Consider the following 14,295-nt stretch of genomic DNA (forward strand, 5'->3'; position numbering starts at 1 on the left):
ATGCCTGTATATGCACATGTGCATGCGCGTGCCTGTCCAGGAATATATTCCGGTCTCCACTTTTGTTTGCCTTAGGTGACAGGTGTCATTATCTCCTTTCTCTCCTATTCTGCTATCTTTAGGTAATTGGTCTAGTAGGGAACTTCAGTGGGTCAAATTCACAGCTATGGACCTGCGGGGCACCTCTGTGAGAATGAGAAAAAAAGTGCCCCCATTGGGCACACAGCCCTTCATGGGAGCACGGCTTGGGGAACAGAGCTGGTGGCTGCCAGCCCCTGTCCTTCGGAGGGGCCTTTGTGTTGTGCTGAAATCGAACAGGTGGGTACAGCAGTGCTCACTGATTTGAAGTTGAGGCTAAAGAAGGGAGAAAATATGACCTTTCCATCAGCTTGGGATGCTAACAGCAAGGGATGGTCCCACTGGTGCATTTCAAAGAATTCCCCAACTAGAAAAAGTCTTTAGTTCCCACCACAGCTGTTGTCCACTTTGGAGCTTCCTGGCTCAGGAATCAGAGTCCACCTGGCTTTCTCTTCACCTTCTATCCATTACTTGTAACCCAACTAATACTTATCTGAGTTATAATATACAAAAGATGCTCAGTAAACTTTGGAGTTGGCTGAATAGCCTCACTCACCCAGCCCTCTTAGAGGGTGTGAACATTTTCCTTTCCTACTTCTGGATTCATCAACCCCTTTGGTTAAGGTGATCATGTGCAGGGTGCGGGATGACCCTCTTGAGATGCATCTGGGTCTCAGGACAATCCTCAAATAACAACAAAGTCTTCACTCCACAGATAGCACTACCCAGACCATCCACACTCCCAAACAGCAGGAAAAAATTAAATTAAAACAACAGGCCAGAAGCAATTCAAGTTCATTTCACCCTGGCAAGACTTCAGATCCAGTTAGAAGAGAAATGAATGTCTCTAAGGCAAGAAGTCCTGGTGACCTCCCACTCCCTGGTCCTGGATTGGATTCAGCCACAACCCCACAAGAGCCCTGCCTGCTCTGCCACTCATAGTGTCTGCCTCAAGAGCCTCCAACACAATTGTAGTAGGTATTTTTTGTGGTTTCCTCCTTTAAAAAAACTTAAGCTCAGCTATGAAGGGATAAACTGCAAAGACATTTATTGGTTACAGGGAATAAGTCCTCTTCTGCTTAATTTTTCTAATTATTAAGTTGTTGATAGAAATCACTTCAATAAATGTGGCTTTCCCAACAAGACCAAGTCCAGGGAGACAAGCACAGCCATCTATACCTGTGTCCTATTAACCCCTGAGCCTCCTATTTATCAGAGCTTTTAAATGTAAGCCATATTGAAACCTGACGCAAGGTTATATAAAATTGAGGGTGACCCTAACATCATTATGACTGGAGAAGCAACAATTCTTTTCTTCCCTTGGGAACTAAACCTTATTTTCACAGGATGTTTAAGGCTTTAAGTACTAAATATGTTGGTTTACTTTCTTAGGTAAAAATACTTATTCCGGTAATCATCTCTTGATACATTATCGAATGTTTTCCTAACCTCTCCTGCACTCCTTCTACTGTTAAATTAACATTGTCAGGTGAAGTAGTTCTTGCCAATAAGTCACCTGAGTGGCTCTGAATGAAAGGTTCCTATACATATGTCTTTTTGTAAAGAACTCTTCCAGAAAAGCATAATTAGGTGGGTGACTGTATTGCAAAGGCCACTGCCAGGGGATGGGCAAACACCACAAGGCATTTGAAAAGAAGGAGGCCCATAAATTATTGACCTCCATGGTGTTTAGGCACACCACGCAGAGATGGGAACTTGAAATGTCTAGGATGAAGGGGAAACAGGAGGAAGCAGGAAGAAGATGCAGCAGGCAGACTTCTTAGGTGGGAATGTCTATCCTCGAAGACCTCTGACCTCTAGTGGGAAGGACAAAATGAAAGAAGAAAGAAAGGAGGGGAGGGAGGGCAAACAGGAAACAGGAGATGAGTGATTTCATGTTATCTGTCTCAAGTAACCATTATACAACACACAGCCTAAAAGGTGACGTTTCCCTCTTTTCATCTTCTTGTTCATAATGGAGTTTTAGAACATACCTTTTTGGGTGTGTTGTTCTTTAGCTAGTCTAAATTATTTGATCCAAGGCCCACCTCCACAGAAATCCATTTCCAAGACAAGAATTAGAAGAAATTCAGAGAGACATCTAAGAAAGAAGACAGAGAAGATTGGGGGTGGGGGGCAGGGGAGGGTGGATATCTTTATTGCACATAAGTGGAGGCCGGAAGTACTGAGCAGAATTTTATAGATTTCTTGGGAACTTGTAATGTTCTAATTGTTTATTTATTTATTTATTTATTTTGATCCTTTTGTTCTGGATAGATTCAAGCCATGATAACCCTCGAAACAAAGCAAAACATGGCAGAAGGTGTATGGGATTTATTTTGGAGGGAAAGAGACATCTTCTCTTGTTGCTCTTCTATACAAGTAGGAGAGAGAATTCTGGAAAAAAGACAGACTAGGAAAAAAGGCAACTCCCTAAGTCCTCTGGGAGAAAAATACACAGAGGAAGCATGGACTCAGCTTGGGAAGAACTGTCTCAAAGGGATTCACCTCCATGAAAGTAATTTTCCTCCTGACATCAAGTCAAAAATCTTCCCGGTAGCTTTTGTTGAGAGCTAAGCAAATGCTGGATTGTACAGAGCTGTGCTCCAGTAGTTCTTCGACCACACGTCAGTCTCGCAAGATAACTAACAGTTCACTGAAGTAACATCAACTATACCCTCATTCCCTAGACCCAGAGTTAATTCCCACTGGGAATTTTCAATGAAAGCTACAATTTATGCTAGCCTCAACCAATATTGTATGTATTCCACCCCCTACCTATCAACATTGGCTTAAGAATCTACCACAAGTTTCGTCCTTACAAGATGGTTACAATAGAAGTATAATAATCACAGAGGTAACAATACTAGCCAACGTTTATTGAGCATTTAATATATGTGAAGCAATTATTTTTGTGCTCTATATGTATGAACTCATGCCTCACCACATCTTGAGGAAGGGACTATCTTATTATCATTTTACATATAAGGAAACTGAGGCTTAAAATCACTCAGCTAGTTAGCAGAGGAGAGGAATGCTAGTAGGCAGTGAACCCCAGAGCTCCTAACCTCATGAATATAGCATCCTCCATGGAATACAGACTTCATGTTGGGTTTGCTACTTTCCCAGACCATCTGCAATCCTATGGCTTTCAAAGGGTTTGGCCCCGTGAGCTCCTTTCTTCAAGTAAAACCTTGCACAGAAGCCCCAAATCTATATACATCAAACAGAAAAACATGGATTGAATTAGGCAGAAGGGCAGAGATCCCTGATCCTCCGCACTTTCAGTCAAGCCACTCCCTGTTGCCCCAGAAGGTTCCTGAGAGCCATGGACCTTCTATGGAACACAGCTGGAAAACCCCTGGACCAGTCCCTAATTGGTCTCCTTCCACCAGTAAAATTGCCAGATCCAGAGTCTCTTTCCAAGTTGCTTCCAAAACTCCAAAGTTTCTTGTTGCTTCTGGGATAAGTTTTGAAATTCTGCCCTGGGACTTCCAGGTTTTCCAAATCCTGTCTTAGCCCATGCACCCAGGCTTTCCTCCTGCACTCCCATTCCGTCCAACTGGCCTAGCCCCCTTGCCATCTCCAAACAGGCATTATTCTGAACCATGTGAAGTGACCTCAACTTTCTCCCCTACTTCTACAAATAACAGCAGAAACAAGGTCGAGAGCAGCTCTTCCATAAAGTCTCCTCTGACTGCTCACCTCCAGACCATGTTTAGGGTTCACTTAGGCCCTGCCACTTCCTGTAGTAATTAGCAGACAGGTTTCACTGCCAGAACAGAGATTAAAACAACAGTAACTTAAATAAGATACCAGTTGATTTCTCTTGCCAGAATTGTCTAAGCATGTGCACCTGGGCTGCTGCTGCAACTTCCCCCCACCCCCAACACCACCACAGTGCAGGACCCAGGTTCCTTCCACGTAGTTGCTTGGCCATGGTCTCTGTGGTGGACAGTGGCTCACCACCAACATGTCTGAGTCTTCCCAGGAAGAGGGAGGAGGAAGGAGGATGCATCCTTTCTATTTAAAGACTTCACCATCTATTTCAGTCTTATCCTACCAGCAAGATAAGCATGGGTGTTTGGAGAACAACTAGCAATCTCTTCCACATTTAACCATTTCAAAGAGAACTGGGCGAGAGGGGCATTTCAGCTCATCTCTCTTGTACTCTCCTGGAATAAAGGGACCCTGTCCCACATATTGTGTCCCCCACAATGTCTGTCCAACCTCTGCATCCTTTTATATATATTGAATGTACTCAATAAATATTAGAGAATAAATATATAGGTATTAAAGAATAATAAAACAGATACATAGACATTTTGGGGAACTGTAGATAATGTTGAATTTCTTCATATCAGTGCTGAATTTAAAGTTTCAACTACTGGATCCTAAATCTAAAACGTTTTACATACTTACATCTAGAGAAGTTACTCTAAAAGGTTATCTGGGTAGGTAAGACTGTTGAACTCTCTTCCTCATGCCCTCCCAACACACACACACACACACACACACACATACACACACACCACTCCTCCAACTTATTCAAATACAGAACCTGAGAAACTGCTTCATTTATACTCATACTTAGTTCCTAAGGTAGGTAATACAAAATTAATGAGAGGTTTGAAAAGCTGAAGTTTAAAACATAAAAGCTTTTTCATAAAATTAACTTTTCGGGTTCCAATATATGGCAATAGCATCTGAGATAATTCACTGAACACTTTACCAAATGAGAACAGTTACAGCAATGTTTTGACTCAGGTGATGTTACTATATTTAGAGTATGAGTTTTTCAAAGAAAAATTATTTTCAAGTGGTTGTAGTCATCCTTCTGTATCTGAGGGGAATTGGTTCTAGGACCACCTAGGCACATCCTCTCATATACTATAAATCATCTCTAGATTACTTATGATACCTAATAAAATGTAAATGCTGTACATAGTTGTTATGCTACATTGTTTAGGGAATAATGAGAAAAAAATTCTATACATGTTCAGTACAGACCCAACCCTCCTAGGCCTATCTACCTAGTACACGTCAGCATCAATGTAACAAATATAGAGCTTGACTGAATTCCAGGATGTGGAACTCCAAGTATGAAGTGCCAACTGTACCAAAGGAACTATCCACCTTATATCCTTTTTTTTAAGGCAATAGGTGGATTTGTGTGTTGATTAATTCATCTCTACACATATTAGATATTACAAATACCACTAAAGTTTTAAGAAGCTTTAAGGCAATTATAGTTAAAGAATAGTAACTACATGCACCCTATTTGCCAGTTGCAAAATATCATATGCTTTCAGACATCCCTGGCCTTGCATGAAGTAACAATAATAGCAGTAACAATGATAATAAAAGCAGCTTCCCTGTTGTACTACTCTGGCCCAGATACTGTGAAAGCTATGTCCCATGGATTCTTTCAATCCTTCAACAATTCTATAGATTTTTTTTAAAGACTCAAAATGTGAAGTGATCATTAAAAGTCCTTCAGAACTGGATTCAAATTGAGCTCATTTATTTCTAAAGACTGTTGCTTTTCAGATACAAAGCTATCAAATTAATAGTTATCACTATTCTCCAACTGTGTTGGTGTTGCATCCAGTGCAGCTACTTATAAAATGGCTTCACACCTGGACCACTGGGGTCTGTGCTCACATCTCATGGCATGACTACAGGGAGTACAGCAAGTGCATCCACCCCAGTGACGACCTCACAGATTCCTGACAGGGAATCTCAGGAGACTCTGAGCATCAATGAGGGTACCTGCTCTTCTCCCAAGACCCTGGGTGGCATGGGACAAGGCAGTATAAAGATGTTGACCCAGATCAGACATAAAAGGAAGTGCCTCCCTCAGAGGAGGGCCTGCAATTCTCCCACTTACTCTTCTAGACCATCCCTTCCTCGGTGAGGCATTTTCCCATCTGCCTTCCCTGGCTCCTGAATTTGGTTCTCTCCACTGGCACTAAGAAAGCGCCGATCCTCAAGGCCTACATACCTCAGGCTTTAGGCCCAGCTCGGCTTGGCAGAAGTCTGGCAGCATTCAAGCTCACATATCCTTCCAGGTCCCTCAAGGAAGTAATGGGGATTTTTACTTCCCCTCACTACAGAAAATGATCCCATCCCCTTCCAAGGACCTGGCTAGGAGAGACTGGCTCGAATTCATACATAAAAGAAAATATTCTAGGATTTAGCTCTCTGGTGATGCTAAGTTTGCAGAGTAGGACACAGGCCAGTGCATCCCAAGTAGACTCAGGTGGCTTGTGTCTGCAATGTCTTCCATAGCGAAATGGAAACACACAAACCTCAGAGCTGGCTCTCCCCCATGAACCTTGTCTTGAAGTCTTTCTTAAGAAGCTTCTCTCTCTCTGCTCTAGCCCATGGCTCATGAACAGTGGTACTATTGACATTTTAAGCCAGCTAATTCTTTGTTGTGTAGACTGTCCTGTGCTTTGTAGAATATCTAGCAACATCCCTGGATTCTACCCAGTAGATGCCAGTAGCACCCCACCTCCCAGTTGTGACAACCAATAGTTACCTGCAGACATTGCTGAATGTCCCCTGAGATGTAAAATTACCTGAGGACCACTGGTCTAGCTGCTGAAGCTCATCCAGTTCTGTCAGTGGCCTCAGGTTGCTTTTTCCCAGGACATCAGGTATGTTCCCTGCCCAGGGTCTCTCCACACAATCTTCAGACACTAAAACCCTGTGCATTTGACAGCAACTATGAGCACAGATATCCCTGAACTTTCTAGCTATTCAAGTTTGCCCTTCCCCACTAACATTCAAATTGCTTTAGTCTGAGTGCCCTTCCTGAGGAATGGAAAACTGTTCTCTCTGGGACATTTCTGAAGATGGCAGCTCTCCACTTTCTCCCACCCCTCTCAACACCTCCATGTTGCTCCACACGGTCACTCAGTCCAACCACAGGGTCAGGGTCTTTCCTAAGTCATGGTGGAAGAAAATGGTCATGCTTAACACTCTTAGCTAACAATCTTGAGGAAGTACAGATTTTTTTTTAAGGGAAAGAGGCATTAGATATTCTCACCCCTAAGCACCAGTGACCATTCCTCTGCAAGGGAGAATCTCTTCCTGGTGTGTCCCCACCACCCCAAGCTTAGCACTTTGTAAGTTGAGTGTCATTTCTCCCCGGAATAGTCAATAATCTCTGCAGAGATGCACCCTGTCCTGGTGAAGACCAGCATTTCCCTTCATTAACCAGAATATGGAACATTCTAGACTGATGTGTGAACCAACTGCATTTGGACATCTCCATTGGGAGAACTCCTACAAAGATGGTGAGCAAGTGTTTTATGAGCAACTTCTTGAGCTTGGTCTTTACCGAGTCTCATGAACCAAGTGAAGCAATTGTCACAAAGCCACTTCACCCTGCCTGGTCATTCAGGACTCTTGTTCCTTCTCAGCATCACACCATCTACCATAATCAAAGGCAACACAGCCTTAAAACACAACTTCTGGTTTTAATTACTTCAATTCTGTGGGGCTAAGAAGCCAAGAAATTTCCAGTTTTGATCTTTGTCCCATTGAACCATCCTAGTAGTTGGGACACCAATTTTAAGAGTAGCACTTACTCATTACCATTCCAGGAACATTTCTACTCTGCCACTTTCAAAGAACCAAGTTGGAGCCAGAAAATCGCAAATGGTGGTTTTCAAACTTCTCTCAGCTTTGTAACTCCTTCTTCATACAATTCCAGCTGAGGCTTCAGGTAGAGCCATGGTGGCTCATGCAGGCTGGGCCTAGAGACACTGGACACACCTTGAAGCATGATCAGTAATAGTGATGACCTCGGAGCTTGGTGTCCAGTAGTCTGGTCTTGAAGGCTAAAGAAAGTGTGGTGTGAGGCCATGTCCCAGCCTGCTTAGCTCAAGTCAGATTTTCTGTCACAGACAAGAGTCTGCGGGTGGAGGAGGACCTGGGGAAGCCTCAGGGAGCACTGGGAAGAGCACTGCAGGCAGCACACTGGCTGTCATAGCTCCTCTAGTTTACCAGGAGTGTAAGAAGGAGGGTGCTACAAGAAGGAACCCAAAAGGTTTCCCTGGACCAGGGCTTCTCCACCTCCCTCTACTGACATTTGGGGCTGGGTAATTCTGTTCTAGGGGACATGGCTGTCTTGTGCACTGTAGGATGTTAACAGGGTTCTTGGCTTCCACCCAGGCGATGTCAGTAGCACCTCCCTCCCACCCCCCATTGTACAAGTTGTGACAACCAAAAATGTCTCCAGGGGCAAAAATGTGCCGCCCCTACCTCACTTCCCCATAGATCCACTGGTGTCTAGGAACACACTGGACTAAAACCTATGGAAGATACAGAGCATGTAAACCATCATTCTTATCCTCCAGCAACTCAACATCCCGCTAGGACAAGGGGTAGACCTGCTAAACCACACAGTAATATGTTTAAATAATAACAGGTGAAGATAACAAAAGATGTGTAGAGAAGGTATGTAATTAATAGGATTTTTAAATAACACTTTCCTAACACTTGTTACATTGTATTTTATTGAAATTATTTAATTATTTGTCTTCTTATGTAAAATGGAAGCACCATGAGCACAGACACTGAATCATTTTTGTTGACTACAGACAATCCCCTCCAGTGTCTGACACATGTAAACTGATCCTTACTTACCAAGGGACACCCATGCACTGAGTCAGGCCTGTCAGGGGAAGAAGGGTGTGGAAGGGGACTCTGTCCAGGTGGCTTCAGGTACTAACTGCTATCCAGGTGGGCTGGGCCAGCCTGAATGCCTGACTGTATCTGGTCAAGGACTTTTGAAGTATTTTTAATTTTAAAAATAAAAAGTATATATACAGGGTGGGGCAAAGGTAGGTTTACAGTTGTTTGTATGGAAAATAATACAATAATCACTCATAGTCACAACTGTAAACCTACTTTTGCCCCACCCTGTATGTTTCCCCTGGCTTCAAGCCAGAATGTGTGTGACAGAGAACATGTGTGTGCACGCATGCATGTGTGAGCTCAGCAATGTGAAGGAAATGTGTGGGAAGATTTCAGAGGCAGTCTCAGAACAGACATTTTGTCTATCCCACAGCCCTCCTGTCCCTCCATCCTGTCCTCGTCTGCGTTTAATCCCCTCAGCAAGGCAAGTGCATGGCAAAGGCCAGTGGCCAACCCCGGGCTCTTGGCTGGAAAGAGAGGAAAAAACAATCCAACCCCTTCAGCCTGTCCGCATCCCCGACAGGCATCATTTGTTGTTTGTAGAACGTGCATGAGCACCTGCTCGGTGCTGAACAGCAGGGGGACTGGGGCCTCAGCCCAGCATTGCACGTAACAGAGAAAAAAGCCCTGCTCTTGGGAAGCCAAGAGCCAGCCCCCCCCCCCCCCGGCTTCACAGCTTGCACCCCGTGCATCCAGTCACCTGCAGAGGTGCGGAAACGACCGCTAGGTCCCCAGCCCAGAGCTTCTGACCCAGCGGGTAGAAGCAGAGCCTGAGAATGGCATTTCTACAAGCTTCCCTGCGAAGCTGCACTGCTGGCCCCAGGACAACCCTATGATTATCCCTGACTCCAGCATATACGCAGAAGCTCCAAACTGGCCTTTGGGAACGGTTTGGGGCCGTATGTGGGCCAGTCAGGGAACCCAAGGGAACATCTGAAAAAACAAGTTGAACAGGCCCACGTTCCTCACTGTGATGCGGCGCAATGACAGAGCTTCTCTTCTCTGCTGTTTACCGGAATGTCTAGGAGGACGGTAGTCACAGCCTCCGCGGGGACACGCTGCACCGCCGGGGCGCGGTCGCGGTGGGTGGCAGCGCTGGCTCCGCTTGCGGGGCCTCTTTCCCGGTTTGGGCCAGGCTGATGGAGGGGGCGAGGGCGGGCCAGGCACACCAGCCTGCGCCTCCAGACCAGTTTATTTACTTAAACAGCAAACATCCCGCCTACCGTGGGGCCAGGCCCAGGGCAGTTCCTCAACGGGACGAGACACTGTCTTCACAGAAGCCCACCCACGTCGCCCGGAGGGTTTAACGGCACTGCCTCGGTTCGAGGAAATGACAGGCTGTGCTCTGGGCGTCGCAGGCTGCCCAGGAATGTGGGTGACGCCAGAGCCGCCTGCTGCAAGGGCCGGAGGCAAACTCCCTCGCCAGGGCCCTCCTTTCTCTGCCGGGCTTTAAGTCTCCCTTTATTTTGCCCGCAGTTCTTATTCTCAGTGGTGGTAAAGAAAAGCAGATAAAAACTTTAGACAGTAAAAGATGTTAAGTTTTATTCCTCAGAAGGGAAAACAGGGTTGAATAAACAGAATGTCACTGAAAAGACAAACAAGACTGAGTCTGAAAGAACCAGATGGACTTCCAAAAAACCTTCTAGAAGCTGCTTGGTGGGGGTGGGGAACGACTGGGCCTGTGATGTTTGTGGGGGGCTGACCGGTCAGTAATTTAGATCAGGATGCTAAACCCTGCAGGTCGGCCTGTGAAAATGTAGGCGATCTTGGAAACCTCAGACCTCAATGAAATGAAATAAAATATAACAGACCCTTATTATCCCCCACTTTTTCTAGCATGTCCTCTATCATTACTTTCTGACAGATCGCCAATGTCGTGAATAAGTAATTGCTGACCAAATTTTTTTGTTGCTGTTATTGCAAAGTTGAGGGAAGGCTGGGTGTTTGTTTTTGCTTTCCATTTTTCTAAAGCTTTCTCAGACTTAGCTAAAGGGCCATGTGCACAGCTGCATGTGTCAGTTTGGCCTTTTCTCCTTATCTACTTAATATGTCCTTCATCCACTAAATCAACTATGCTTTTAAAATTATATCTGACTGATATCCAGATTCTTCTAATCATTTCCCAACGGCAGGGTGATGTGTACTACACAGATAGAAAGGGAAAACATTTGCCTTAAAATTCATTTTCCCATTCCCTAAGGATGAAGTCTATTTTTTTTTTTAAGAAAGACTTGCTTTCGAGCAGTTTACATTCACAGCAAAATGGAGCAAAAGGTACAGAGATTTCCCTTATCCTCCTTGTCCCCACACATGCACAGCCTCCTCCACTATCAACATCCCCCACCGGAGTGGGGCATTTGTTATAATCCATAAGCCTGCATTGACACATCATCATCTCTCAGAGTCCATAGTTTACATTAAGGTTGGCAGGGCTAAAAATGTCAGGGTAGCCCTGCTGGGAGAAATCGCCCAGAGACTGATGTGGGAACAGATAACTGGTTTATTGAGGGACCAAAGGAAGGGGGAAGGAAGTTAAGGGGAAAGGTAACTCCCCCGGCTGACTCAAGGGCCCGGCCTGTAGGAGCAAGGGAAACAGCAGTGGAGGAGGTGGGGGTAGCTCTCGGTCCTCTTCGTGGGCCCATAGGAGCAAGGGAATAGGGGAGGGGTGATTCCCGGTCCTCCTCGCGGGCCTGTAGGAATCGCCACCTGCACTTCTGCAGGCACCTTTTTTTAATACACCTTTCGGTAAGGGGGAGTTTGCTTACTGACATATTCAGTAGGTCATTTACATCTCATTGCTTTCTCCCTCCCACACCAGCTTAGTTAACATATCAGGCTAAGGCCATTAGCATTTCCTCTGGGAAACTTTCAGTCCGTCAACATATCTTTTGGGAACTGCTAAGTCCAGGGCCAGGTTGATTACCAAAGTCCAGGTGTACATGATCTGTCAAGGTTCACTCTTGGTGTGGTACAATTTATGGGTTTGGACAAATATATAATGACATGTACCCTTCATTAAAGTATCAGAGTAGTTTCATTGCCCTAAAAATTCTCTCTGTGCTTCATCTAAATAATTCCTATTTTTCAAAGAGAATCAAGTTCAGTGTATGAAGTATCTCCTAATTTGACACTAAACGCCATTCATCTGCTGGGAGAGGTATTTCCTCATTCTTGCAGCTTTAGCTTTGACAGATTTGAAGAAGAGCACTAGCTAACCTATTTGCTAGAGGAGTACTATTGCAATTTCCCAAAAGGGAAGTCTGAAACACATGCCACCGACATCACCTGGGCTGGAAATCCAAGTCCTAGCCATTGATGGAAGCTCAGGTACTAAGGTTCACCTGGTCTACCACGTCCACTCAACACTAAGGGGGGTAGCCTGGAGCCCCCAGTGCCCCACCTGGTGATTAACACTTGAAATTCTACCACCGGAGCTTTCTTTCGCGCCACAGATATGCCACAACTTCAGAGCCTTCTCTGGCAGCATATCTGACTGGTGACTCCAAAGAGATGAAACAGGAGGCAGCACCTGAGAGGGTAAAGGGTTGGAGGGGCTGTTGATTAATGCAACAGACCTCTGAGTAGGCTCCAGACCCAGTTCTCCTTTGGCACATGTGAAAATAGGCCAAACAAAGAGGTGAGACTCTGACAAATCACAATGTGTTGCCTAGTTGGCATGCATTGGGGAGGGAGACGTTCTCGGCAATATATTGACTCCGATTCCACCCCCATTTACCTGAAAAGAGGAATAGTCAGAAGGCGTAGCTTGTGTGGGGATAAAGGAAGTTGATATACAGAAAGTTTCCTTCACCATAAGAGTATGTGTTTTCTTTTAATGGATGTTTATAAAGCAACCCTATTCCTTTATTGTTTCTTTTCTATAAAAGAAACCAGATGTGTGAGATAAATTTAGATGAGTGCCTGAGGATAGAGACATCTCATCAGATTTTTAATTTTTGATATAAAATAGGAAGAAAGAAAGGCAGTGAGGGAAGAAGGGAGTAAGAGAAGGAAAGAGTGGAGGAAAAAAACAAAACCCAAACCAAAAATGGTCATGCTTTTTTGACAACACTGATAGAATAGTTTTTCAGTTATATCCTCAGTTTTTAGGCAATGCCATGGAATGTTACTTTCTAGTATCAAAACTCCATTTTAAGCTCTAGTTAGAAATAGAGGAAAGAGGAAAAATCTTCATCAAGGCTCTTAAACTTGTTCACAGCCAAATTACAACATTACATCATGGCTAAACAATTCCAGAATTTCTTAATATGTGGCCTAGCTTCAGAGAACATAGTGACATTTCATCAAAACATCAATTCATCATTTCCTCAATGTGGCCTCCTTTTCATTGGTTGGCAAATGTAAAGAAATTTTTCTAGACAACAGTTTGTCAGGTACATTTTATGATCTTTACCACACAAGAGCAAAGCCACTGAAAGCCTGACCAAGAGCGTTGTTAGCTTGTCCATGTCCTGTGCCTAGAACAGCCATTCTCTATCTTTAGGGTTGCTCCAGAGTCACCTGGAAAGTTTGTTAGGACACAGACACTGGGCCTTACTCCCAGGCTCATGGTCCATCAGATCATAGGTTTACCTGAGAGTTAGTGTCTCTCACAAGTTTCTGGGCAATGCTGATGCTGCCCGCCTGATGACCACATTTGATTTCCACTAGTCTAGTGTAAGACTTGGTGCTCAATAAATACTTGCTGGTTTCAGGAAAAGGCAGTGTCTTGGATTATGTTTCTGACAGTGAAGGGTGGAGAAGGCTGAGTGCTTTGGTTTGTATTGCAGGGTGGTTTCTGGAAATCAGGAAGAATCTTAAAGGCCATTGGTTCAACAATAGCCCAGGCAGAAGTTTCCTTAGGGCCCAGTTTTACTAACAAAACCTAATCCCTGTGTAAAAGAAGAGTGATAGTATCCAAAAACTTTTGAATTGACTCTGCCTCCCCCTTCCCTGGCACTAGCTGACACTGAGTACTTATCCAGAATTGTTGTCCTATTGTTCTATTTCTACAACCAAGAACTAGTTCCATAACAGGCTTATGGGTCTTCACAGCCAAGCTTGCATTTATTTCTAATCTTAACAAGTTTTCTTGGTGTCTCTATCCTAAAGATGAAGGGGCTGAGGCAATCAACTGAGATTTTGAGACTCATCCTAGGAACTGGTCCCTTACAAACGTGGTGAGATTATCTGCTTCTCCATGGTGCATAGGCCCCCACCAGTTGGCCTGCTGTCCATTGATTACACACAAGGTTGGTTACCTGGTGAGTACAACTAAGCAGCCTCCTTTTCTGATGAAACACAGAGAACCTCCATTTAAGTCCAGGGGTGGTAGAGATACAACCATAATATTTATTCCTCTGGGTAATAAGATAGAAGCACCAGGTAGTAACCTGCCCAGGAAAAAAAAGAAGCTCATCTTTCAGGATATGATAATATTAAGCATATTGAACCCAATAATTGGGCTGGACCACTTCTAATAAGGAAACAATGCTAAACTACTGACTT

Source organism: Furipterus horrens, unplaced genomic scaffold, assembly GCF_987537825.1.
Source record: "Furipterus horrens unplaced genomic scaffold, mFurHor1.1.pri manual_scaffold_4, whole genome shotgun sequence".
Taxonomy (NCBI): domain Eukaryota; kingdom Metazoa; phylum Chordata; class Mammalia; order Chiroptera; family Furipteridae; genus Furipterus; species Furipterus horrens.